Source organism: Chinchilla lanigera, unplaced genomic scaffold (assembly GCF_000276665.1).
Source record: "Chinchilla lanigera isolate Chin_1 unplaced genomic scaffold, ChiLan1.0 scaffold00007, whole genome shotgun sequence".
In the NCBI taxonomy this organism is placed as follows: Eukaryota; Metazoa; Chordata; class Mammalia; order Rodentia; family Chinchillidae; genus Chinchilla; species Chinchilla lanigera.
In genome coordinates, this window is record NW_004955408.1 from 4,947,693 (window position 1) to 4,975,519 (window position 27,827).

At 43.0% G+C, this 27,827-nt stretch overlaps 1 long non-coding RNA gene across 1 annotated transcript in view; it reads right to left on the reverse strand.

Annotated features, from left to right (window-relative positions):
* Positions 1 to 16,577: 16,577 nt before the first annotated feature.
* The window catches only part of LOC106147235, a 64,865-nt gene continuing 53,615 nt past the window's right edge, over positions 16,578 to 27,827 (reverse strand). Inside the window, exons 2-3 of the long non-coding RNA XR_001232006.1 lie at positions 17,350 to 17,459; positions 16,578 to 16,761 (exon numbers count right to left, since the gene is read on the reverse strand). This is a non-coding gene — a long non-coding RNA (uncharacterized LOC106147235). The remainder of the gene's footprint in view (positions 16,762 to 17,349; positions 17,460 to 27,827) is intronic.

The following is a 27,827-nucleotide window of genomic DNA, read 5'->3' on the forward strand; positions in this document are numbered from 1 at the left end:
AGCCTAGAGTATTTAATAATCATTTATAGAACTGATTTGAACAACATGTGTTCTCATTCATAAAGATAACTGTAATTAATAAGGTTATAATATATTCTTTATGGACATCTGTGTTATCCTAAGGTTTGTTTCATTTAACAATACAAAACATCTAGTCCTATTTTTATTAAATTGTTCTTGTTCATTTGTTCATCCATTTATTCACTCATTTATTCAATAAATAGTTCCTAGATGCCTATCAGAAAGACATCAGTACAAAATAGGCATGTGACAAATGTTTGTTGAATTTTTTAAAAATTATATTATCAGAATCCAATCATACATATGTCTGGTTATATTTGTAAATACAATCAACACTGTTTTACTTAAACTCTGCAACAAATTTGCTAATCTATAACCAATAGAGTTTTACCTCTTTAGGTGGTTTTAGAAAATTTTCATTCCATTAAACTGTCTAGATTTCTAAAATGGGTTTTTAAAAGTCGAAATTTCTTGTAGTGATAGTTCCATAAGTAGATAAGCTCAGTAAATAATCATTTACATTTCTAAGACACAAGCAACTCTCTTTTTTCTAGCTAATCCTTAATCTTTACATATTTTACTTTCCCACCTACAGCTGAAATGCTCAACAATATTAATATTTTCCAAACTACAATGAACATTCTCCCTCTCTGACTAATCATTTCTGAGCTTACTAAAGGTGGAATGAACTCTGATTTATGTAATGTTTTTCTGAAGCAAACAGCCACAGAAGAGACACTTTTGAAGGTATGTGCCATGGAGGAAGTTGGGAAGATGATACGTGTTGCCCTCACTAAAATGTCTCCCTGAAAAAATCTTATAGGTTGATGAATTTAATTACTCTTGATTTTCATTCCTGTCTTTTGACAATGCTAAAATCTCCAAGGTATGAAGAATGCTGGTGTTTGAAGTCCCAGAGGTAGTTAGAAGAAGAAATCAGCATCTCGGCAGTGCCTATTCACAGCGCCAGAGCCCAGGGGAACTACATGGGCTGAGCTGTGGGGAGAACAGCCTTGGGATCACTCCGTGTGCGGGAGATGCAGGCACAAGTCACCCTTTGACTTGGAAGCCAATGGCTTATTTAACTGTACCTATGGGAGAGGTCTTGATGTACTGTCCAGGTTTAAAATATAATCCGTCTTATAATTTAGGATCATGAGTACACAGAAGTAGAAAATATCCATGGGCATTATGCTGAGTTGAACTAAACCAATTTCAAGTATTCTTAAAGTAATAAAATTATAGTGATACAGAACAGGTCAGTGGTTGCCTAGGGTTAGAGCTTGAGAAAAATGTGACTATCAGGGTGTCCTATGAGAATACACAAACAGTCTTGTGTTTTGATAGTGGTGATGGTTGAGTCTGCACAGATGACAAAATTTCACAGAATGTGTGGGAGACATGGGTCAGTGGCAGAATACTTGTCTAGCATTTGTGAGGCCCTAGGTTCTATCCTCAGCACCCACAAAAAGATTTTTTTTATAGAAATACAAATATATGCCTGTACAAGTACGCATATAAAAACTAGGGGAATCCATACCAGTTCTGTAATTGAGTCAAAACCCTTGTTGTACAATTAACTTCCTGGTTTTGACAATGTACTCTGGTTGGGAAAAATATCATGAAATAAACTAATTTTGTGTACTACTATATTTATAACTTTTTGTAACCCCAAAACTATTTTAAAATGAATTTTATAAGAAGATATCAATGAACCATTGTTCACCATTAATTTTTCAAGGACCAAAAGGATAGCCATCAGCTTCCTAACCAGTGTTTCACTGGAGAACAGAGGTGTAGACACATGCCTTATCTCTGCTACTGACTACACTTTAACTGAGGCCCTCATGGCCCACATTTCCACCATAGTTGAATGATGTAGTAGTGAGGTCTGAAACGGGACTTTATACCAGTGTCTTCATTGTAGTGTAGAGAAGTTTGAGGAAGCAGGTTTTTAAACTCAGAAGCCCTGACACAGGCTCTGAGTTAGTATTACACCTGGCGGTGTGGCAGCCAGGGTAAACATAACCAGCAGAGACCTCACACCTGCGCCTTTGACAACTGCAACAAGGCAGAGGGACCAACAGGAAGTGAGAGGTCTGGTAGCCATGTCCTGCTGGAGAGAGCAGAGCTAAGGTGCTAAGCCAGGAGAGAAAGTTTGTATATGCGTAGGGGATGTGGCCCGAGTGATGTGAACAAATACCCCAGAGCTGGCGAATAAGAGGCAATATAGACTTCCACGGTGCCAGACCTAAGGGCAGGTGTCATAGCTGTGCATGACAGCAGATTTCAACTCAACACAAGAAACTGTCCAGGCCTTCTTGGACAAGTAATAAGTTCCTAGATGCTGGAAATACCAACATAGATCTAATGACCACCTGTTAGGGACACTGTAAGGACCCTCATCAAGGGTCCCCATCACACTCCAAGAAGGTGACAAGGACATTAGAAGTAGGTTGCTCTGAACTGAACCTACAGTCCTGACTTATCACCCCATTTTTGACTCCCTTAGTATTTCCCAAGCTTATGTTGTTCCAAAAGAAACCTCACCTTCCCAGCAGACCTGCAGGCCACCCTATAAAAGATGTGGGCTCTGCTGCTCTTTCTTCCTCCATGGAGCCCAGCACAAGGTGGGTCAGAAAGAGTTCTCTGCAACATCTGAAGCCAGGTAGATGGCAGCTCTGCTGTGCCCAGCATGAAGCCAGCCTGGCTGCCTGTTCAAAGTCCCCTCACACTGAGAGTCCATATATTTTATGACCCCAGAGTGCTTCCTGGCACAGCCTTCCCCCAGTGGCGATTCATTTCTCTTCTGAAGCTTTGCCAGTGTTTGGGTTTTCCACTTAGTTCTCAATGAATTAGCTATCATAGTTATAGCTCCCTAGAAAGTGCCATACAGTAACTCTGTCAGGGTTTTTATTTGTGTGGATGGATCGTTTTATTTCAGCAAGGTGTTTTATTAGCTTAGAGGCATGAATCACTCCAAAGGTAGATGAAAGATGACCCAGTACACACCATTTTATATGGGATGTTGCTTTTTCCATTGAAGATCATGACTCTTGGATTAGGACATGAGATCAATTTGATTTCATACAAATTACAGAAGATGGAATCATATCAGTATATCCATACACCTACCCAGGACACCGTGGAGGAGGTCACTCCAGCTCCCATCTGGTTTCCACCATTGGGAAATCACCATCAACTCATGGGGTTGTAATAGCCCCAAACAAAGCAGCCTGAGCCTCCTCCCCCTCTTCTGCTTATGTCTTCTTGGACGCGAGCAACGCCAATGACTAAGAAGCTGCAAGTGGCTTTGAAAAAGGAATTATACCAGTAAGGACAGGTTCTACAATGTTGCAATAGCAACTAAATCCTTAATTCTCAGTGGCTTAGCGCATCAAAAGCTTCAGGTTTCAATGAGTTCTGGTCACATTCCATAATCTCAGGAATCAATCCTTCTATCCTATTACAGTAGAAGAGTGAGGGGAAAAAAATAAAGACCCTCACCTACTTGTAAATGCCAGGATCTAAAAGTAACCCCACTGCCTTTACTCACAGTTCTCTGGCCAGAGCCTGAATATAAAAAGGTCAGAGAAACACAGGCATAAGAAATCTCTGCCACAGGGCTCTTCTCTGAAAATGGCTTTCTCAGCACCTAGTAACGGGTTTTGGCCCCGGAATAAAATTCTGCTAAGTCATCACAGTGGCGATCCAACATGGCGCGGGGCTTAAAACCACAGTACCTCATTCAAAAACTAACTCCCGCCTCCCTCTTTCCCCCAACTTCCTGTTTCCTTTTTGTTCGCACGCGGGGCACTCCTCCAATCAGCGTTTGTTGCGTCACTCTGACCACCCATGTAAACTCCACCCCCAACTCAGCCCAGTAAATTCTTTGTCTCCCAGCCTCCTTCTTTAGAGGGTCCTTTGTGTTCTCCAGGCAGCCTTCCAGTGCCCACAATAAAGGCTCTTTTTACTTTTTATTTCTCTTTCCATATTTGCGCAAAGAAAAACCTTATACCTACCTTCCACCCTGAGCTGTCGTTCTGCTAAGCTGATAACCACAGGGCTCCAGGTTTGTTCCAGTGTAGAAGTAGCCTTCACTTCTGTGGCTGAGGAACATCTTGGCTCCCCAGCCCAGAGACCCTCTTCAGAAAGCAAAGCCAGGGTTTAGGTGTGCTGGGCCTGGGAACATATGGTTGAACGAAAGGTCTTCAGGGTCTGTCTCCTCCGCCTCTTCTGCATTCCAGACGTGAAAACACCCATCCCTCAGGGAGCTGCAGAGTGAGCGAGTGCAGCCGTGCCTGCACCTACCAGTTTGCTCGGCAGCCTGTCTGAAGCCAGCAGGCTGAGGTGCTGTAGCCACAGGAGCATCACTCACCTGTGCAGCCCAGGTAGGGCATTATCTCTTGATCCTGGCCTCATGGCTTCATACTGGCTAAAATCTCCTACAAAAGTCAGGCACGGGACTATCCCCCATATCTTATCACTCAACAATTAAAAAAAAGAGAGAGAAAATCTGCAAAGGAATAGCTTCTAAGACTCAGCAGAATCTCATTTGCTTGTGAACCTGCCAAGCTGGTCAGATATTATACTACACTATTATGGAATTCATCCTATAGTATCTTCAATGTAAAGAATCATCTCAGTGAGCAAAGCACTTTTTTCTTTTCCAAATCCTGTTTTAATTAGAAAATTGATGGAAAATATAGAATGACTGCCCCATAGCTACTTTTAAAAAATCTATTTGGAAGCCTTGAAAATATTGGGGAATTAAAAAAGAAATCGAACTTGGATATTTTCTCCCATTGTATTATTCCCTATTCCCTGAAAACCCTCCAACATTGTATTTCTGTATCTTGGAAAAAGGATGTATTTTCCCCTTTAGAACCTGTAGGTATTCTAATTATATGCAAATAAGTTCACAGAAATACATATCCGTGGTTAAAGGATATTTAAAATGTTAAAAGCTTTTTTTCAGCCGTTCACTGTTTCTAAAAAACGGCTATTTCAAGAACCTGAAAGCGCTGATACCATGTTCCCCTCTGAAGTGCATGCAAGAAGCATCCCCTGCAATGATGTCTCCTGGGCTGCACTTTCTGAAAACAGCTCAAGTGGGGACCACAGTTTGAATCTGGTTTTGAAGCAATTCTATACTAATCTTTCTTTCTGAACAGTGAAAACTTTCCTCACTTTATTCAGCATCAAAATACACACCTGAAGAAATCAAGTTGTTCCCACATTGAAAAAGATTTCTTAATATTGTCCTTGACTTGTTGAAAATGTTGCTATGGATGCATTTTCAAAAGATCATTATTTCTCTGATATCTGAGATCTATTCTAGTCTCCTGGCTATAAACACCATCAAAATGCTGATGGCTCCCAAGTTTCTATACCCACCCCTGAGGTCCAGGCTTACATAACCAACTGCTCATTTACAGAACAAATTGGTTGTCCAATAGGTCTTTCAAACTGAGCACATTTAAAACCTAATTCCTCATCTTCTACAAAGCTGCTGCTCCCTGACATTTTCCATCTTCACAAAGAGCAGCACCTTGCTTCTAGTTTCTCGAGTGTAAAAAACCTTATGATTGTCCTTAATTCTGTTCTTCCTCTATATCCTATTTAAACTCATAGGCTGAGTTCTATTTTAAAGTATGTCTAGAATGTGATTAGTTGTTACTACCTCTACCAGTATTACCCTGGTCCAAGGTACCACCATTACCTTCCTAGATTTTTGCAGTGGTCTTCTCCCTGATTCTGCCCATCTACATTCTAATTCTAACATCACAGCCAGAGAGATCCTTTCAAAACATAAAGAGGATAATGTCACTTTGATGCTCTAACTTCTCCAGGGTCTCTCATCTCACTCAGCATGCCCTCTAGGACCACCACCATCCCTACCTCACCTCTTCCATCTCTTACAACTCTCCCTTACTTACTCAGTTCCTGCTTGAGTTAGCTTGGTCCGCAAGCACATCAGCCTGCTTTTGGACTAGCAGCTCCTCTACCTGGAATGTTCTTTTCCAGATATCTGCAAAGCACTCTTGCTTCCAGTTTCTGCTCGAACACCACCCTACCTGCTTTTAATTTCAACAGTCTCACTCCTAGCGCTCTCCCATCTGTGCTACATATTTCTTGACACTGCTTATTGATATCTCACATTGCCTTCCTCTCACATACTTCATATTGTAATTGTATATTATCTGTTCTTTCCCAGACTAGAATTGCACAAAGTGCACAAGGGTAGAGTTTTTAAAAATCTGTTTTGTTCACTGCTGTGTCCAAACACTTAGAATAGCACCTGACACATAATAGATGTTTAATAAATGTTGAATAAATGAGCAATGTTGCATACTATGATAAAACAACACATTTGGTTAAGTTAGGAACTAGTGCTCATCTTCCATGCTCGATCACACTTCTTATTCATATATTTGTGCTAGATAACCAGTGACTGGCCAAGGGACTCCTAGTGAGAACTAGCAGGTGCTAGACCTGTGACCAAGCTTCGGAGGTGATTTCAGCATTCAGTGTACTGGTGCACAGTTCACCACACCCTGAAAGAGATTTCTGAGCTGGGCTTGCTGCCCAGTCAGTCATAGCAGGCACATTTAAGGACGAGGGGTGAGAGCCAGCATAATTGTGTCATGTCAGGAACTGGGACACCCCAGGGAGATCACCCATCCTTTGGAGAAGACAGAGTTCTGGGGATCAGAGTTTCTGTCTCTTCCAAGCTCAGCAAGTTATAGGAGTAAACTAGGTTATGAACCTAAGAGATACACATGAGTTGTGTTCCAAAAGAAAAGGGCTGAGGGATCACCTTGTCAGGGTTGTACAAGACATCTAGGTTGTGCTACTAATGTGATCTTGCTAATAGCTGCAGAGTGGCCGGATCTGAGGACACTTGAACCCCTTTTGGACGACATCTTTATCCCCAGTGGTGCCCCGGATACTCTGTGGCATCACCAACCTACAGAAATGGTGCCCAAAGGAGGCATATACTTGAGGCCAAAGGTCACCAAAACAAGTGAACCCAGGCCCAGGAAGCATGGTGCCTTAGGCAGGTCCTGAAAAACCTAGAGGATGTGCTGAAACTTAACTAAATATGTCCTAAGCAGAAAGGGTAAGAAATGCTTCCACGTTTTGTTCACTCTTAGAAAGTGACATCTAGAAAGAAAATGAATCAGATAAAAAGGAAAGGCAAATTATGATATTAAAAATTCATTTCCATTTAGCAAATTTGCTATTAGCATCACAATTCAGGATATTTTAATAATTATAGCCTCAGATAAGTGGCATAATTGGATGCCTCGCTGATAGGATAGCATCGAAAAAAAATCCCTTCATCAGAACTGCGTCCCTAACGCCTGAGCTCACCCGCTGGAGCTGGACCTGCCCAGTGCTTCCCGGCCTCCTCTTCTACAACACACATTCCCAGGGCATTCAGCAGCCATGGCCCAACCCTTCCTGGTGAGTGGTGGGGGCACGTGGGGTTCTGAATCCTGAGACTGGGGTGAGCACGGGAAAAGAAGTAAGGCTTCCAGGTGGGCACTCTGCACCCCAGGAGGCTTGTGCTCCCAGAGTATATCCTCACAGGCCAACCTACAGTACTGAGGAGGAAAGCAGGTGCTGTGTTTCTGAATAAATTATTCAAAACAGAGCAGATTCGTAGGAGAGATGGCAGGAGCTGTGCACAAACACCCTTTAGCCAGGGAGCTGTCCCACCATGGTAGAGCATCAGGAAGGGCATGAGCGTGCCCTGTCCTCCACCAACTCAGCCAGAAAATGCTAGCTGGGGACCTGCCTGGCTGAGGACCTACCTGACTGCCTCCAGCCAGCTTCCTACAGAGCTTCTGGAACAAGTAAAGGATACTCTGACTGTGTTATCTCAAATACCCTCTTTCATACTTTTACTGGGAACCAAGTAAATCAAGAGCACTGAAGCCCCACTTCAAGCCATTATTCTGAGAGTCCCCTGGCCTCTGCTTGCAACACCCTATCTCAGGGAAAGTGAGTTTATTGCATGCTCACCATCATACCCTGTCCATGCCCCATGCCAGTCTCCCCATGGTAACCAGAGGGACTTCTGAAGTACGAGGCTGAACTTCTCTGTTCTCGCAGAATAAAAGTCTTTATTAGTTTCCTATGAGCCTCAAGATAAAGCTCCAAATGGCCTGGTACAAGTAGCTGCACAAGATCTGAATCCTGCCCATGCTCCGAATCCTGTCCATATTCCCTGCTGCCACGTTCCCACAAGCCCCCCGTGTTCACTGCACATTCAGCTCCTGATATGCCCACACTACTGTAGGACACCATGTCCTCTCCTCCACCAAAACATTTTTCTCTCTTGGTTCTCAGGTGGTTGAACTGTAGCTTAAGTTTCAGTGCAGAAGGATGGGATAGGATTAGAGCACGCTAAATTGCAACCAAGCTTGATTTTTGCCAAGATTCAACTGTTTTTCCTTAATGAGCATTCTTCACATTATTAGAAGTTTTAGGTTCTCCACAGTTCTGAAAAAGCTAATAGGAACAAGTTTTTCCAGCATTCTTATTGCTTTTATGCTGCAGCAGATTTTCAGAGGTCCTTACTCACCAGTCCAGATGTACTCTTGCCAGTGACTTCAATTTGATGAAATAAAAAGCTAATTCAGTGAGTAAAGACCAGTCTTTTGAAAAGTAGACTGCAATAGTTAGATATCTATAGTCAACCAATAAAAATAATTTTGATCTATATCTTAGACCATACAAAAATATTTTTAAGACAAATTAATCAGAGATCTAAATGTAAAGTTTTAAAACTACTGGAAGAAAAGTACACACAAAAAAATCTCTATGACCTTGGTAATGCAAAAGATTCTTAGGTACAAAGCTAAATACATGATCCTTAAAAATTGTTAAATTGAACTTTATAAAAATTAAGATCTTCTGCTATTCTAAATCAGTGTTAAATGAGTTTAAAAATGCACTACAGGTTGGGAGAAAATATTAGGAAATCAGAGATCTAATAAATGACATACCCACAATGCATTAAAAAGTCTCAATACAAATCCCAAAACAATGCAATTTAAAAATGGCCCCAAAATGACTAGATATTTCATGATGGAAGACAGTATATAAACATGTGAAAAATACTCAACCTCTGGGTTCCTTAGTCTCCAGATTAGAAAGTGCTACATGGGATTTTATATAGTTTACAAGATCCTGGATTTTGAACATTATGCCATATGGGAGATGAGAACTTTGAGGAACTTCAGAGAGGGTGAGTGTATTTTATATGTAAAGAAGATACGAATAATTTTGACCAGAGGATAGACTGTGGTACACTGGTTGCACAAAACTGGTACACTGGTCTTGATTCTTTATCTATACAGAATGCATCTCTGTCCAGCAAAATACAGAACATATCTCCAGACCTGTTGAATCTGTGCCTTGTTAACTTTCTTAGACAGACAGGATACACAAGAAGGGTGGTGTTACACTTTCAACCTTAAGCTTTAAGATCCCTTCTGTGCTTTTGATTTCTCCCTTGGAAAATGCTTGTAGCATGACAAAAGGTTGGGCTAGCCTGCTAAACATGATAGATAGTGTAAAAGAGAGCTGATGTGCCTCAGCTGACGGCCAGACAATCTACAAAAACAAAATCATCTGGCTGACCTGGAGCTAATCATGTGTGAATGAAAGAGCCCAGGGAGGACCAGAAAAACTATCTAGAGGAACCTTGCCTAAATTGTCAAGCTGAACACTGTGAGCTACATAAATGCTTGTCATTTAAGCCACTAAAGTTTGGATTGCTATATTAGTCAGCTTTCTACTGCTGTGACAAAAGACTTGAGTGTATCAACTTGAATGAATGACTTATTTTGCCTTACAATTTTACAAGTTTCAGCCCATGGTCACTTGGCACCATTGTTTCCAGGTCTGTGGCAAGGCAGAACATCAAGATGGAGAGTGTGTGGTGGAGCAAAGCTGTTAGAAAGCAGTGAGATAGAGGAAGGAGCTGGGAACAAAATATATCCTCCAAAGCACACTCCCTGTGACTGACTTCCTACAGTTAGGTCCCACCTTCTGAAGTTTCCACCACCTCCCAATGCTCAGGAAAGCTGTATATGCATCAATGGATTAACCTATTGATGAGTTCAGAGCCCTTGTAATCTGATCACTTCTCAAAGGCACCATGGAAGACCAAGGCAGGTAGAGAGCAGACTGAATGGAGTTCTGCTGAGAGACAGGGTCCTGTGATCAGAGGCCAAGTTTAGCCTGAGTTACACAAGACTGGAGGCTCACACTGGCACTGTGCTGTCTCTGTAAGCAGATCTGTACAGCCAGCACTGTTCTGGGGGTGGACTGCCACCTTAGCCTTCCACTGCGAACAGGGACATGTCCTGGTTTGAGATCTGCTCCTTAACTTTATAGTGTGGAAAAGAGCCATGAGCCATGAGATCAAAACAATAGAATACTTTCTTTTATTATTCTTTACTTGATTGTATCATTTTTCTTGTTTTTATTTTACTTTTCTATTTTTTTTATTTTTTGCTGTTTTTCTCCTGTACATTTCCACCCACGCTTTTATTCTATTATTTTTTGGTTTTTTTTCTTTTATGAGTGTGTCTCTGTATGTGTACTTCTCTTTCTCTTCCTTTTTCCTCCCAATATGGTCTGTAGAGGGTGAGATCTCTGAACCGCCCCTCCCTAACTCTCCCAAGGCAGAGCAACTGACCACAAAGTAAGAAGAAAACAAATACCAGGCAGCAGAATGCTATAAAAAGTTCATGGAAGGGATAAGAAAGAGATGAGTTCAGAGAAGAAATGAACCAAATGTACACAGTAATTTTAATCGATATGCCTATGATTAATTTGGGGGAAATAGGGGCTGAGGATTTGGCTCAGTGGCACAGCGTCTGTCTGGCAAGCACAAGGTCATGAGTTTGATTCCCGGTACTGGAAAAAAAAAATTGGAGCGGGGGGGACATAGGTTAAAAACTGGATGAGCTAACCAAATCAGTTCAAAATTTGAATGACAAATTTAACAAAGATATGGAATCCTCAAAATATGTCAGACAGAAATACTTGAAATAAAAAACTGTATACTTTTGCAGTATACAGTATATATGAATAGTATACTATTCATATACTATTCATATACTGCAAAAATGACCACTGTAAAAGCAGATTGTCTGATATTGAAGACAAAATAGTGAGTTATGATAAAGAACTCAAAGAAGCCAGAAAGAAAATAAGAGAACAAGAGAAGACTATACAGTAGCTACTAGATGACAACAGGAAGACCATTATGGAAGTGACTAACACTTTGACCCCAAAGCTAGATAAAGACCCAACTGAAAAAGAAAACTATAGGCCAATCTCCTTAATAGCAAATATACTGCAGCACTTTATCAAAAAGATCATACACCCTGATCAAGTAGGTTTCATCCCAAAGATGCAAGGATGGTTCAACATACATAAGTCCATAAATGTAATGCATCACATAAAACAGAAGCAAGGTCAAAAACCATATGATCATATCAGCAGATGCCAAAAAGGGTTTTGATAAAATCCAACATCACTTGATGATATAAACCCTGAAGAAAACAGATATAGAAGAAACCAGACCCAAATGTGATTGAAGCTACATATGACAAACCAATAACCAGCATCATGCTAAATGGGGAAATCTAAAAATATTCTCCTTAAAATTGAGAATAAGACAAGGAGGGCCACAGATATAGCTCAGTGGCACAGGTGCCTGCCTGGCAAGCATAAAGTCCTGAGTTCAAGCCCTTGTACCAAAAAAAAAAAAGAAACAAGACAAGGGTGTCCCCTATCACCTCTTCTATTCAACAAAATACTTGAAACATTAGCCAGAGTAATTAGGCAAGAGAAAGAAATAAAAGGGATACATACAGAAAAGAAGAACTCAAATTATCATTATTTGCAGATGACATGATATTTTACATAGAAGACCTAAAGAATACCACCAAAAACTCTTAGAACTAACAACCAACTTCAGCAAAATAGCAGGATACAAGACTACAAGACCAACACAAAAAAGTCATTAGTAATGATGTATATGAACAATTAATGGGATATGGAAATTATAAAAATAATATCATTTATAGTAGCTTCAAGAAAAAATGAAGTACTTAAGAATTAACCTAAGGAAGTAAAAGACCTCTATAGAGAAAACTACAATACTCTGAAAAAGGGAATTGAAGAGAACATCAGAAAATGGAAAGATGGGGGCTGGGGATTTAGCTCAGCGGCAAAGCGCCTGCCTGGCAAGCGCAAGGTTGTGAGTTCGGTTCCTGGTACTGGAGAAGAACCAAAAAAAAAAAAAAAAAAAAATGAAAAGATGCCCTTTGCTCCTGGAGAGGCAGAATCAATATTATGAAAATGGCCATACTCCCAAAAGTACTATACAGATTCAATACAGTTCCAATTAAAACACCAAAAGCATACTTTACAGATCTAGAGAAAATAATCATGTGGAATCAGAAGAGATCCCAAGTGGCAAAAGCAATTCTGGGCAACAAGAGGAAAGCAGGAGGCCTAGCAGTACCTGACTTCAAGCTATCCTACAAAGTTATGGCCATAAAAACAGCATGGTACTGGGACAAAAACAGATACAAGGGTGAGTGGAACAGAACTAAGGATACAGAAACCTCCCAGATACATTCAGCTCTTTGATCTTTGACAAAGGGGCCAAAAGCCTATGTTGGAGGAAAGACAGCATATTCAACAAGTGGTATGGGAAAACTGGTTACCTGTGCACAGAAGATTAAAACTGGACCCTTACCTCTCACCATATACTAAATTAAAATCAAAATAGATCAAAGATCAAACATTAAAACAGAAACATTAGGGGCCAGGGATATAGCTCAGTGGCATAAGTGCCTGCCTGGCAAGCACAAGGTCATGAGTTCAATTTCTGGTACCAAAAAAAAAAAAAGAGAGAGAAACAGAAGCATTAAACCTACTGGAAAATAAAACTACTTAAAGACATAGGTGCAGGAAAGGTTTTTCTAAGCAGAACTTCAATTGCACAAGAAGTAACAGCAAGAATCAATAAATGGGATTATATCAAACCAAAAAGTTTCTGTACAGCAAAGAATCAATTAGCAGAGTGAAGAGACAGCCTACAGAATGGGGAAAAATTTTTGCCAGCTACTCCTCAGGTAGAGGACTAATATCCAGAATATACAAAGAATTAAAACAAAAAAAAGTAAACCACCTAAAAGTAAAGCTCCAGTCAAGAAATGGGCAAGAGAAATGAACAGACACTTCACAGAGTAAGAAATACAAATGACCGACAAATATATAAAAAACATGCCCAACATCTCTGGCCATTAGAGAAATGCAAATTAAAACAACGTTAAGATTCCATCTTATTACTCCAGAAAGAGTGGCAATCATTAAGAATGCAAGCAATAACATGCTGGTGAGGCTATGGTAAGAAAGGAAACCTCCTTCATTGTTGGTGGAAATGTGAACCAGTACAACCATTATGGATTCAGCATGCAGAAAACTCCCAAGCAACTGAAATTAGAAATTCCATATGACCCAGTGATTCCTCTGCTAGGAGTCTTCCCCAAAGAGCTTAAGACATCGTAGTATAACAATACATGCACATCAATGTTTACAGAAGCACAACTTGTAGTAGCTATATCCTGGAAACAGCCTATATAACATCAACAGATGATCAGATAAAGAAAATGTGGTATCTATATAAAACGAAATACTACTGTGCTATAAAGAATGACAGATATGAGACATTTGTAGGAAAATGGATGCACTTGGAAAATAACATGTTGAATAAAATAAACCAGACACACAAGCTTAAATACTGTATGGTATTTCTCATCTGAGTAAGGTAGAGTACAAACAAAAAGAATAAGGATAGATGGAAGGGGAAAGGAGATGGATCTCTTACAATAGGAAAGTGGTCTTAAGGGGAAAAGTGCAGAGTGAGGAGAGGAAGGGGAGGGGGAATGGGAAAAAAATAGAACAAAGATCTGCCATTTACAGGAACCTAATGACTTCAATTAATGTAAACACTAGATGCCATAACATGAGCTAAGATTAATAATATCAACAGGAATGAAAAAAGGGACAGGGGGATTGGAGGAGGAGGGAGGGAGAGGAAAGGTGAAGGAGATTAGAAAAAAAATGAAGTAAGTACAAGTACCCAGTCCTCATGATAACTGCAAATTGTCCAAACTGCAAACATCAACTAATAAAATTTAAAAATCAAAGCAAAGAAGGAAGAAAGGAAAGAAAGAGAGCTGGGAATCTAGCTCAGTGTGAAGGGCCTAGATTCAATCCCCAGAGCTGCAAGAACAAAACAAGCAAAAAACCTTGAATGGAAGCAATGTCCATCACTTCCAGCAGCAAGCGTATAGAAGAAATGCAGGCTCTGCCCACTGGCTGTCCCTGGCCGCAGTACCCAGCGATGGTCTTGTGTCGGCTCCTCAGCTCAGGTCCCTGGCTGTGATCTGCAGCGCAGCCCCAGGCCAGCACAAAGGATGTGAAACACATGATGGTGAGGTAAACAGGTGTGGGTCTAAGTTCCTGAGACTTGCGGTGGTCACTATCATGTAGCTCAGACCAGCCCAACTGCTGTGGCGGCTGAGCCAGGTTAGCGCCGCAGAGGTCCTGGACTCCAAAGCCGATGTTCTTATTCACAAATGAATGGGTGAATAAATGATTTTTGTCTGAAGGACAGGTTCAACAGTACTAACTGAAATAAAAGAGAGAGGAAAATAAAAAGACTACAGACCACTAACTGATGCACTTGAGACAGCAGAGGTCAAAGGAATAGCATTCTGCAGCCAGGATTGAAAATATTCAGGGAGAAGTAGAGGAATGGGGCTCTCACTGTCCCAGCCCTCCAGAGCTATGCGGTAGAACAGAGGAGACACCCAGCTTGCACCTCCCATTGCAGGTACCAGAACATTGACTCAAGCAGGTCAAGGGGGGCAATGGGCATAGTGTGGCAGCACCAGTCCCTCTCTGCGCTTTGAGAGCCTGACCAGTCACAGGGCAGAGAAGCAGTCTCAGACTGGGCTATTCAAAGTCCTTCCCGCAGCAAGGAGGGGCTGTCCTCCCACTCTGCCATCCTGCCTTCTACTCACTGCTCTTCCCCTAAAATAAGATGGGAAAGGATAGCTTCTCAGCACGCAGCCCTCTTCAACTGAGAAGCAACCAAGATTGCCTGGTTAACTAACACTGATGCTTAATTTGACATCTTGCGGTGCCCACCAGCAATGTGGAATCCAATTCAATTCATCTGCCTCACTTTGAGTTCTCCAATTTAAGTGACTTTTTCAGATATCAAACTTTAATTCTATGCAAATCAACAAATGCTTATCTAGGGTCCATAATGTGCACAATTCCAAGGCCAGGAAATAAATAAAACATCTTCTCTGCCTCTAGGGACTTACGATCCAGGGAGGGAGAAAGATGTAAGTAACAGGGACCATAATTCCAGGCAGAGTCTGATAAAGGCTATAATTAAGGGACGGAAGCGATGGAAAAACAAGGGGAGGGGGAGAGATCCAAATTCTAATTTCCTGTCGGTGCCACAGAACTTACTTGTCTGTTTCTCAGTGTGTTTTTCTCCTACAGTGCAATCCTTACCGTTTCTGTGGTGACTTTGACAGTCACTGTAACAGGAAGCACAGCACACGGCTGTGATACAATGCCAGTGGGGCCCCCACTGTAGGTAGGAAGGGTGGTGGCCTCCGTGAGACCCCAGGGTGCCATTCTGTCGCCAAGGACTTGCGTCCCAGTCTCTGCAGGCGGAGGGCTCCTTGAGCTGTTCTCTGTGGATCTCTGCTTTTGTCCTCCTAACATATCATACACAACTGTCTGGGCACTGGGGGCTGCTCTGCCTTTCTGCTAAGTGAAATGTATCCCCTGTGTGACAATAATTTTCCCCTCCACGGGATTTTTTTTTCCTCTCTCCAACTACTTCAAAGCTTTGGGCTTAATGGTAGGGGTCATTGCAATTCCACCTTCAGATAAATGACGACTGCAGTATTATCTTTCCTAAAATTACTGTTAACCCTGAGATCTACCCTTCATATCAAGTAACTAGAAGGGGAGAGGAATTTTCATACACTATAATAAATAAGAAAAGAAAACTTCATTAATTCAGATTCCATTAAGATGAATCACACCAAGAATGAAGCCAGCAGACCAAGGAGCCTGTCGTATATCTGCATGTGTATGTGAGTGAATAAAACTGTGCGGCTTGGGAAGACACGACCCTTGTTCTGCTGCGTGGAGATCACAGAGTATATGCTGGGATGCTGTGCCTGGCACACAGGGGTGCTCTGTAAATGCAAACTGAAGCAGAGTAACCGCATGGGCCATGCGTGTGAAAAAAAGGGAACCTACTCATAGACATTAGGGTAGAAAACTGAACGTCCTTGACATAAGCTGGCAGATTGCTCGGTATAACCACATATTCGTTCACTAAGCCAGGGAATCTATTCAACACACATTTATTGAGTTCACCCTGTTTCAGACTCTGTTTTAGGTACTGAGCTTACCTGGCGGACAAGGCCTTGTGCAGACTCCATTCGGTGGTGACACACACAATGAAGAGGCAAACAAACCTAAAATCAGGTCCTGGTTTGTTCCGTAAAGCACCTGCAGCAGTGATGGTACAGTGCTGGATGGGAGCGATTCGGGTGTCGGTGCAGGCTTCTCTGAGCGATGACAGGTAAGCAGCTTCTTCCACTGTTGTAAAGGGAAAGGGTTGGGACGGATGGTAGAGCTAGCACAAAGACTCTCATGTGAAAAGTGCTGGAGTGGGAATGGGAACACGAAGTAACCTGAAAGTTGAGAAGTATGCACATAAACCGACATTTAACAGACGGAGATTTGTTGCCAATGTCTGCATATCTCAATCTGAAGGATTCGAAGATTCCTCAATTCAAAGATTCTAAGACCACACCTTCATCACACCCAGGTGGCAGTGGCAGGCGTGGAGGAGAGAAGGGGGCTGTGGGTCAGACAGCTGTGGCCCCAGGGAAGCCCCTTCCCTCTCTGCCCTGCACCACTTCCCCCAGGAGGGCCTACAGGGGCAAGTGAAATGATTTGTCAGTGCTGATAGTTGTCAACGCCAGGCAGGATTTAGGACCTGTGGCAAGAAGTGTGTGCATGGGCCCTTTGCCAAGTCTGGCCTCATGACCTGAGATTGAACTGCAAAACGAGGCTGGCTTGCAAAATCAGTCCATAAGGACCACCCTAAATTGGCTGAGACTTGGAGTATAAAAAATGAGGAATACGCGAAAATTGAGGAGTAAGTGAGACAAGCTTCCTCACCTCAGTCTGGTGGGCCTTAATGAACACGCAAGCACTACAGTGGGGCGGGAAGGAGTCATGCCTCTCTTCTGGTACTTAGAATGAGAAGTGCTGGAGTCACGGCTCCTGGCCTGGGAGAGAAAGGAGTATTGGAGGCGGGACTGACAGCCGCGAGACCAGCTGGGATGCTCCAGAGCCCCAACCTCGTGACACTGTCATCCAGACACTGTAACCAATAGCAGAGGGAAGACCCACATCTATATGAACGGATTAAAATGAATGTTTTCCTCTCCTGGATTAGGGGATATAAAAGTCATTGTAGAGACCACAATAAAATACAGTCATTGATAAGAGGTATTAACTTCTGTTCATCATATTTGTTTTCCAAGAAATATCCTATCCTAAGGATTTTTTAAAAATATTCAACATTTAAATTAGTACATGAAAACGGCTTTCATTTCTCTTCTACCTTGCAACTCCAGGGACTAACATTACTCCTGGGATTCCTCTGGTTACTTTTCAACCTGCTTCAGATAGCTGGAAATCCTGTAACAATACCTTTTGTTAATAACACTTTAAATTCTATGTATTCTTAGCTCTCTGAAAGTAATTCTGCTTTTAACAAGACTTATTATTATTAATTAGTTTTCTTCTTTAAGGTTCCAGTCCTCCAAAGACACTTTGAAATGTAACTTTTGCTTGCAATACTCTTTTTCTTAGAATAGCCTTCTTCTCAGCCTTAGAAAGAGTATGATAATAACCAATTTGGAGCTTAACAGCAAAAAACATTAGTATTAATACTGCCAATTTTCTATTACATGAAAATGCAAGCACACCATGAGATTTTGGCTTTGACTAAATCCACAGGCTCAGATGCTGAAAAGATAGATTGTTCTTTTGGGCTTCTTAGGATAAAATTGAGTCAAGTTTGTGTTAGCATGAAAATTAAATTGTGAATATTATCATAATGGACATTTCTTACAATGTAAGCTGGTCTTTTCATCAGAAACTGAAAATGGGGGAAAATATGTAGCCCTTTCCTTCTCTTGCTTAATTCTGTATTCTGTTTAGTCTTTTGATGTTAATAGTTTAAATTACTCTGAGTACTTTTCCACCATGAGGGTTTCAGTTCTTCTACCCAACATCTATACATATAATGATCTGCTTCCCCAGATGCCATGAGAAGTTTTATGAACTCTTTTAGAGCCCTTCCCCAGAGAAGGTGCATTTAATAGACGAAAATGTCATGTTTCATTAGTACGTTCGCGCTCACACAAATTTAGTCTTCAGAAAAGATAGTGCTTGTAAAACTGAAACCAAAATTGACAAATTGTGTCTCTGTTTTAAAAGCTGAAATCCTCAAATAGAGAATCATTCTCACACATGTCAGCCTGAATCCATAAAACATTTACTTTCCCCTGGAATAAAAATTCTCCGGCTAAGCCTCTTTCCCAGAGAGACAAATCTAGAGGCACACGTCCTGAGCCCTGGAGGTCATCCAGCTTGATTCTGGGAGCTGGACAGCGTCATCCATGACTCGGCCCCTGTGTGGATGTGGACACAGAGTCAGGGATTCCTTTTAGCCTCAGTGGGCACGGGTTAGCACATTAATGACATCGCATGTCTCCACTGATCTCTGCCTTCAGAACCAAAGGCCAACTATGCCGCATGCAGACAGGCTATTAAGTTAAGGAGCCAAGTTGATTCCATTCACTGAAGAGACCAACTGGCTGAAGGGTTGTAAAATGCATCTTACAAGTGAACAGAGCTTCATAAATAGGGATTTACATTCTTACTTTCAGATCCTATGAAAATACTCTCTCCAGGGTTTGAGCAGCCTGACAAGTAGATCCAGGAATGCAGAAGTCTAGCAGAGTACCAAGATCTACAACTCTGGACTCGGTAGAGAATTCAAATCTGCCACTTAGAGACAGTCTGGGGACTTTGGTCTTGAATCTGCCATTTAGGGACTGCCCAGGGACTTTGCTCAAGTGATTTGATCTGAGTTATTTCCTCAAACAGAGGGTTACTATAAGGGCTAGATCACTTACTTAAGAAATAACTACTGAAAATCCACAATGTGCCTAGGACTACCCTATATACCGAGCAGACAGCAATGAATAAACCAGTAAAGATTCTGTCCTCATGGAGAGTGATACTTTTAATGTTTTGTTTTTAAAACATTAATGTATTATTTTTTGATGAATAAAATTGTGTATATTTGTCATGTACAATATGTTTTGAAACATAAATACCTATAGACTGGCTAAATTTAGCTAATGGATGACATGCATTAACTCACATAGTTTTCATTTAGGGGGTGACAATACTTAAGTCCATTCTTTGCAATTTTCAAGAATACAGTACATTGTCATTAACTGCAGTTACCATGTTGTATGCACAAAGTTCACATTTTAATTCAAGCAAACAGATAACAAACAAATATGTTGGGTGGTGATAAGTACTAGAAAGAAACATTTAAAGAGCATCACCCTTGTTGTGCTGTTGAGAACAAACTCTACAAAGGCAGAAAAAGGGAGACCAAAGAGATCAGAGCTGTGGTGATAAATAATTCAAGCACAAAATAATGGTAACTTAGAATCCAAGGAGAGGGGTGGCTATAGAACGGTAAGAACTAGTCAGAGTCTGCATTTAAAAGTGAAGATGACAGAAGCTACTGAGGATTTGAAGATGGAGTCTAAGAAAAAGCAAGCAAACAAGGAAAATCCCAAAGTTTTAGGTTTAAGAAGTAACTGAATAAGCATTGGAATCATTCACCAAAAATGTGTGTGTGTGTGTGTGTGTGTGTGTGTGTGTGTGTGTGTGTGAGTGTCCTTTTGGTTGTCTGGCTCTCCAGATGAACTAGTCAAGAGTTCAGTTTTGGAGACATTTATCTGATAATGCCTATTAGGTACACAAGTAAAACTGTTGAGGAGGAATTAGATACGTGAGTTTGGACTTCAGGGTAAAAAGTCAGACAGCAATATAAAAAGGAGAACCATCAATGTCCACGTGGTATTGAAAGACTTGAGATGAGATGAGAGCTGGAAGAAAATACAACCAAGGATGAAGGCCCAGTTATAGCAGTATCCAGAGGCTAGTCCAAAGTGGAGGAGCCAACAAAGGAGAGAATTAGCAGGGTAGAAGTGGGAGGCAGCGGACAGGTGGAGGAACATCAAGAAAATTCTTCATGTATCATCAAGGTATTCCACAGCACACTGTTTCTGATCAGGAACCTCATTTCACAGCACAAGAAATGTAGAAATGTGCTCAGACACAAGAGATTCACTGGTCTTACCACACATCCAAGGGTGCAAATCAGCTGATTTGAAAGAATGGTGCTACGGCATATCCAGGACTCAGTTAGAGCTCCAGTTAGGAGACAGCATCTAAGATTGGGATTCTGACTTACACAGTACAGTAGATGCACCAAATCAGCAATCAATGTGTTGTCAGAATGCATGTTCCTGTAGTCAAGGGATGGGAAAGAGAGTGACTCCTCTCATGATTACATTTAATAGTCTACGCAGGATTTTTCTGTGCATGCTTGCCACTTTATCTCTCTGGTTTAGAGGTCTGGGACTCAAGGGAAGAATATGTCTACTAGGAGACACAAAAATGCTGCTACTCTATTGGATGTGGAGACTGTTGTTCCATTTCCAAGGGGCTCCTCATGCAAATGAACAAACTGGGAACTGCTGTGTCAGGAAGGCTGATCCTGTTCACCAAGGAGAAATCAGGCTATAGCTGCACAATGGGGGCTAGAAAGATGTCTGAGAGCCAGCAGATTTTCTGTACCTCTTAGTATCTTCTTGTCTTTCCCAAGTTAATGGAAAACTACCACCAGCATAAAAAGCAGGGCCATTGTGAAATGAAGGTTTGGGCCAACCCACCAGTAAAGAACCCCAATGAGACAAGGGTGAGGGAATATGCAAAGGCCAACAAGAGAGTGACAGTTGTGGCCTTCTGACCAGAAACAATGCCCAGAGCTCTGTCTATTTTCTCTCCTGCATGTGTATATTTTAACCAGTTTCACCTTTCCTTGCTCTCCTTTGTCACTATTTTATATGAGGGATTATTAATAGTATTAGGTTCATTATTAGTCGTTATATCAGTTTATGTGGAGCTGTAACTAAATTAGAAAAATATTTAGCTTCACCAGAGACAAACCCCTGACCACTGGGATTTTGTTTTCCTTTTTAGGGGAGACAGTAACTGGTGCACTTGGACAGAGGATGACTACACCTTGCTAGGCGGATGCATTTGCTTTTGAAAGTTCAAATATGTATATGAAGGCTGAGCTTCCAAGGGGTGGCAAGGCTGTTAAATCAGCTGTTGACATCAGCCCCAACTGCCTATTCTAGATTCTTCTCTGTGAGGCTGGTGCTGAGGTTCAAGATTTCTTCTTTGCCACCTGGACTCTGCTACAGATGCCCTGGAGGAAAACAAGCAGTAGGGGGAGAAGCTCTCGTTTCCACTGGCCTCATCCCAGCAATAATCTTCACTTTAGCAGCGGCAGTTGAGTCCCGGTTCCAGCTAATTCCAACACCAGTTGGGTGTTGTCTCCTGATATGTTTGAGCCCCGTCTCCCAGGATCACCTTCTGTACACACAGCCTTCTGCATGATAACCTATATCTCTTTCCTTTTGTTTTCTGGCCTTGGGTGAGTACTGCTTTCTTCAGGTGCTGTCAGCAACAGCAAAAATATCTTGTTAGGCGTGTTTTCCCTTTTTCTGATTGAACCCCAGAAATACTGAGCATATCACTACATGCAGAAAGTACGTCAAGAACCACGCTGTGACCGATTTTATTAAATACTGCTCAGAGGCTGCGTAAGGTGATGATGGAGAATTGACTCTGGTTTTTAGAGTTGAGGCAAAGAGTTTAGCACAGTGCTCTCCACTGAGGAAGTGTTCAACCAACAGTAGTGGCTATTTCTTTCTTCTATGAGGAAAATTCTGTCTGTCCTCACTTCACGGCTTCACCAGATTGGTATTCAGTGATCACACTTGCCCCAACATCATGAGCAGTGACTATATTCATGGCCCAGGTACAAGAAGAGAAGGGATGAGGGCAGGACAAGCTTCTTGTCCTCAGGTATTTGCAGCCTGTAGGTGGAGATGCCGGTGAGAGAACATCTGTTGGCAATCCCCAAGACCACTAGCATATTCAGGGGGTCACTACAGCACACAGCAGATGGCTGTACTCAGAGCTAAGATCCACTATAATACGACAGTGGGAATATACTGTGCATGTTCCCTTATGCTTTCCCTCCCACAAAGGGCCACGCAGAGGAAGCTCACTCTTCCCCCCAGCAATATGCATGGCATGTTTCTGCCCAGACAAGTTTATCAGGCCCAAGGGTTTTATCTAGCGCTAGTCACCCAGGCAAACTTTTCCTCTCATGTAGCAAAATTCCAGATCCCAGAAAGAAAGCAAGTGTTTGACATAAATCCCATCATTTATGCAGTCTAGGTACAGCAAGCCACCCTTACATTCAGGGACCAGCCAAACGCCCAGACACCAGCCACATGCAGCCTCACAAGTAGCCTTGAGTAGTGGTCTCAGGCCTGCCAGGCTAACTCCTTTCTGCACACAGTGAACTGCTTCCTCAGGTATCCAAGGACTCTAGGCTGGCCTTGAGGTGTTTCCTAAAAACCCGTAAAAAGCACAAGAGATAGACAAGATAGGTACCTCACTTTGTGGCAGCCAAGAGATGACTCCTGGTCATGGACTCAGAAAGCTGGACAGTGCATAGAATTCCAGGTGTCATGTGGGAATTGCTTAAAAGTAAACTAAGCTTATGTGCAAATAGGCCATAGCCCATTGCCTGTTTGCAGAACAAGCTATCTATCTGCTCAGGTCCCAGATAGGTGGGAGCTACCCTTCCCTGCAAATAGGTCTTTGCCTGCCCCTTTAGCCCCATGGTCTCTCCTGCCTCAGACCCACCCAGATCCCAGCCCCTACTTCTCTGGACAGTGGAAACAGCCTTTTATCTCCACCTCAGGGCACCTTGCCTCCCTCTCCCTCTGAACAGGTAGTGGTACCACCACCCTCCCAAGCAGTGGGCTCCCTACTATTGCCAGATGGTGCAATGTCCAGTGATTCCAGACTATTTTTGTCCTCCCCAAAGAAATGGCTGGAACAATTGGTGAACAGGTAAATGTAACTTTTATTTAAAGTAAAAGAAAAAGAGACTGAAGAAAAGAGAAGAGCAAGAAGAGATATATCTTGCATGCAGGATGGGCCACTGCAGGAAAAGGAGAACAGCAGGACAGGAAGATCATAGCAGTGGCAGCTAAGTCAGTGGCCATCATCTTATGTCGCCACCCAGATCCCATCTATCACAAACTTTTTGCCCACACATCATGGTAGTGATTGACAGGATACACCCTACTGATCAGCCTCTGTTCTGGCTCAGGTTACATCCTGTTTCCAGCCAGCCTGCTATGCCCTAATCTGCCTCACTGGTGTCCACAATAGGTAAGATGCATGTATATCCATTGGTAAAGTTGTCCTAGAACTCAGAAAAGTCAATTCAGTGAAATGAGCTAGGATGTCAGGTAGGTATTTTCTTTTGATTCTGTAAGTTGCAAAGTCTGGTCATTTTAAAATCCCTCTGTTAACTCTTCACAGTGTCCATATTAAAGCTCAGACTGCATGGCACAATATGGCACAATCTCCCATGTTGCCTTCTTATTTACTAATTCATTCACTCACTCATAAATATGAGTATATATATATATGAGTATATATATATTCACTCATAAATATGAGTATATTTATGTTCAGCTGTTGTGTGGTTCTGAGGATCAAACCCAGGCCTTGCACATACTAGGAAAGTGCTGCTTCCTAGCTCCCCAGCTCACATTTCTATTTATTTGTTATTTATTTAACCCAACTACACCAACCTTGAGGTCTTGTGCTAGAATCTGGAACTGTACAAACAGCACTTCATCCTCCCTGCTCCAGGGCATGCAGCTAAGGGAGGAAGCACAGATATGAGCCAGGGATTTCCCCCAGGTAGGCAACATCTGAGCTGAGGAAGGGGTGTATGCAGCTCCAGACATAGGCTCCTACCCAAGGAGGTGAGCCTTGCCCTTCTAGCCTTCCTTCATGTCAACTACTTCTAAGGCACCTTAACCTGAAGTAAGCATTCTCTATCCAGGGTTCCCATAACATATGGCCCCCATTCCTTAGAGGATTACTGAATCTCACCCTCTGATCTCCTCCTATGCACCATCCAATGTAGGATAAGAAACAGCTTGAGTTACTTATTACAGAAAAGCTTCACATCCAGCGGGTCCTCAATGCTTAGCTGCCACGTGGAAAGTCCCATAGGGGAAGGTCCACCTTCCAGGCATCTTGTCCCCACTTTCTGGCAGAAAGGAGGGGTGGACACAAAGTCAGTGCAATTATCTACAACAGTGCCATCATGACAGCCACTACTTACAAGGACTGCAGCATTTCAGGTTCTGTGCTAACACCTTGATAAGCATTCCCTCTGCTACCTGTAGGAAACTGAAGCTGAGCGAGGGAAGCGACCTGTACAGGGCAATGTAACTGGTCATGGGCAGAGTCAGAACTGAACCGAGACCTGAGGGCTTTAGAACCAGGCCCTTGACCATGGTGTCTTGTAGCCTCCTACTAGGACCTGATGCCTGACAGACAGACCGAGTGGAAGTAATCAGGGCAAGCAGGGTGATGAGGGCACTATGGACTGCCTTCCCAGGTGATCCTGCTGTCATGCTATGTACTCACTGCTGTCATGATTGGCGGCTAATGGAGGAGGGATGAGTACATGGGATGGTAAAGTCCCATCGTAGCTTCCTGGCACTGTTTACATCCAGAAGGGCAGAGGGGCAGGGATTAGCAAGGGCCCAGCTTCCTATCTCCTCTAGGTTGCCCCAAAAGGATGTAACATGGTGCCAGAAGCACAGAGGGTAGCAGGGCAAACCTGCACCCCACAGATGTATGTTCTCCAGCCACAAGAAAATAAAAGGAGACTGGAACAGCCCTTCCTCACTCAACAGACCTGAGTCAGATGTTTCACATCTGCAGCTGCCAGAAGGACCTGGCCCTGGCCCCCATTGAGCCTGTGGTCTGCTCCCAGATACATTAACATATTCTAAAGCCAAAATGTAAAAGTGATTTACTCATTGAAAATCAAAGAGGAGAATGTGTGATCATCCTGTTACTGAGGAAAATGAAAAAAATCTTGACACGACAATTGCCACTGATAATGGGGTGCACTTGACTTGCATGTTCCTGGGGCTGATTATTGCAAAATGTGATTTTAGAAATGCTGCTAATCAGGAGGAACTCAGGGCCTCCTCGGGAGAGGAGCAAGGACGGGGGAAATTCTAGCTGTTGGGAGCTTATTCCCATGAGAAAGCCACCAGGACTCCTCACCCCCAGCAGGACAGGCCTGGTGTCTGAAGGACCCGGCATCTCAGACTCAGTCTTAGAGCCTTTTAGTACAGAAGAGGCTGCTGGAAGCCCCGGCCAAGGCCAAGGCGGGTCTGTCCAGTGGGCTGGCCTTGAATCAGACCCAAATAAGAACCACCAAACCATTCCCAGGAAATGGGCTCTTGACACGGAGGGAGCAGCCTCTTGCTGGTGGTCCTTGATAGTGTGGGTCTGTGGAGAAGAGGCCCCGGTCCTGTTTCCAGAGGCTGGACAAGTGAGATATGAGGCACTTTGGGGTAGCACGGAAGGACCCCAACATAGCGTATCCCTTCTTGGCCCAAATGTCATCCTCCGTACAAAGATAGCCCCGCCCACAATTCCCTGTGCCTAGAGGTGAGGGCAGGTGCTGGATCACCATCAGGGTGGAACTGGGGGGTTCCCTGCTGCTGTGCAACAGAAGTATGAGTTCTGCCTCCTGAGGAGAGCCCGTAAGCTTCCCATTCTTGCCCCCAACCCCCTGGCCTGGCACTGACCACAGCGCCCACCATCCTGCATTATCACCGCTTCTTGGCTCCTTGAAGGCAAGGACTGCTTTGGATCAATGGCTAAGGAAACACTCTGCCCCTTCTAACCCAGTGGGCGTGAGCGTTAGCTTTCCGTCACTGCAATGCAACACCTGAGCTAATTAACTTCTGAGGAAGAAAGGATTATGTTGGCTCATACTTTGAGGGGACCCAGTGCTTTCGGGCCTTGGGTGGGAGTGCAGGAGGGCAGGGGCGGGGAGCACATGGCAAAGCAAACTGCTCACCTCATAGCCAGGAAGCAAATCAGGAAAAGGAAGGGGCCAGGGCTCCAGACTCCCCTTTAAGGACAACAACCTAAGGACTTCTCAGGAGGCCCCTTCCCCTAAAGGTCCACAGCATGTCCCCAAAGGGCCACCAGAGAACTCAGGCTTTAACACAGGGTCCTCGAGGGCCATTCAGCCCCCCAACTGGAGCAGCACGGGAAGGACTTACTTGCTAACCACTAATGCCGGTGGCGTGGACAGCCACCTACCAAAAGGACTTCAAGGAGAAAAGAGTGCTCCTCTCCAGGCATCTGGGTACTGACACAGGAATGGGTTGCCTGGGGCTGGGAACAACCCAACGAGAGCATCGTTTGTCACTGCAGCCACTCGACTGACGTGTTATAGATGCGCTGCATCCTGTCAAACTCAAGCTATTGGCCCAGCCAGGGAAAGTGGGCAGATGGGGTAGCTTCCTACAGATAGAGTGAGGGTGCAAAGTCCGATGGTAGCCAGCAGTCACAGAACTCAGGGGAGGAGGCAAAGTCTTTGCTCCTGTTCTCTAAGGCATATGTGTTGATGCTCAGTTCTGCATGGGGGCCGTGGCCCCAGGGAAAAGCCACCAAGTCCTCTGCCATGGGAGGGTCAGGTCTGTCTCCCCCAAGATCTCCCTGGGCACCATCGAGCCACCTTGGTGGGAAACCTAACAGCTAATATCAAGATGGCTTTGGAAGGAATATTTGTTTAGCCTTTGGGATGTGGTTGAAGCCTTTGCACATCACAGAGCAGCAGGAAAAAGAGATTTGACATGGTCCGTATTTTCTCGTGTATCTTCTAGGCCTATCAGCTGGGGGGACAGGAAGCACAAGGTACAGAGAGACAGGCGAGGTTTCTATGTATATTTTGAGACCTGGTACAGGCACAGGAAAACTCTAATGAGAAAAGACGAATGTTATGTTTGCTATGCAGGGGGGTGCTGCGGACAGTTACATCTGCCATCCCCTAAATTAGAGCTATTTGTTCTCATAGAATTAATTGCAGAAATAAATAAAATTTATCTTCGATATTTGGCATGTGATCTTAAAAATTAGAATTCATGAGCTCCCATTTTCAATAACTCACATATAAATATAGACAAACGGATGTTTTAATGCAAATTTAATATACAGTAGTTAAATTAATGATTTTTCTCAGTTCGTTTGTAATTGGGAAAAAAAACCCTCATAGCCATACCATATAAATCAAACGCGCCCAGCATGTTGGCGTGATAGAGAAGTCGGCACGTTCACCAGCCATGCATCAAGAT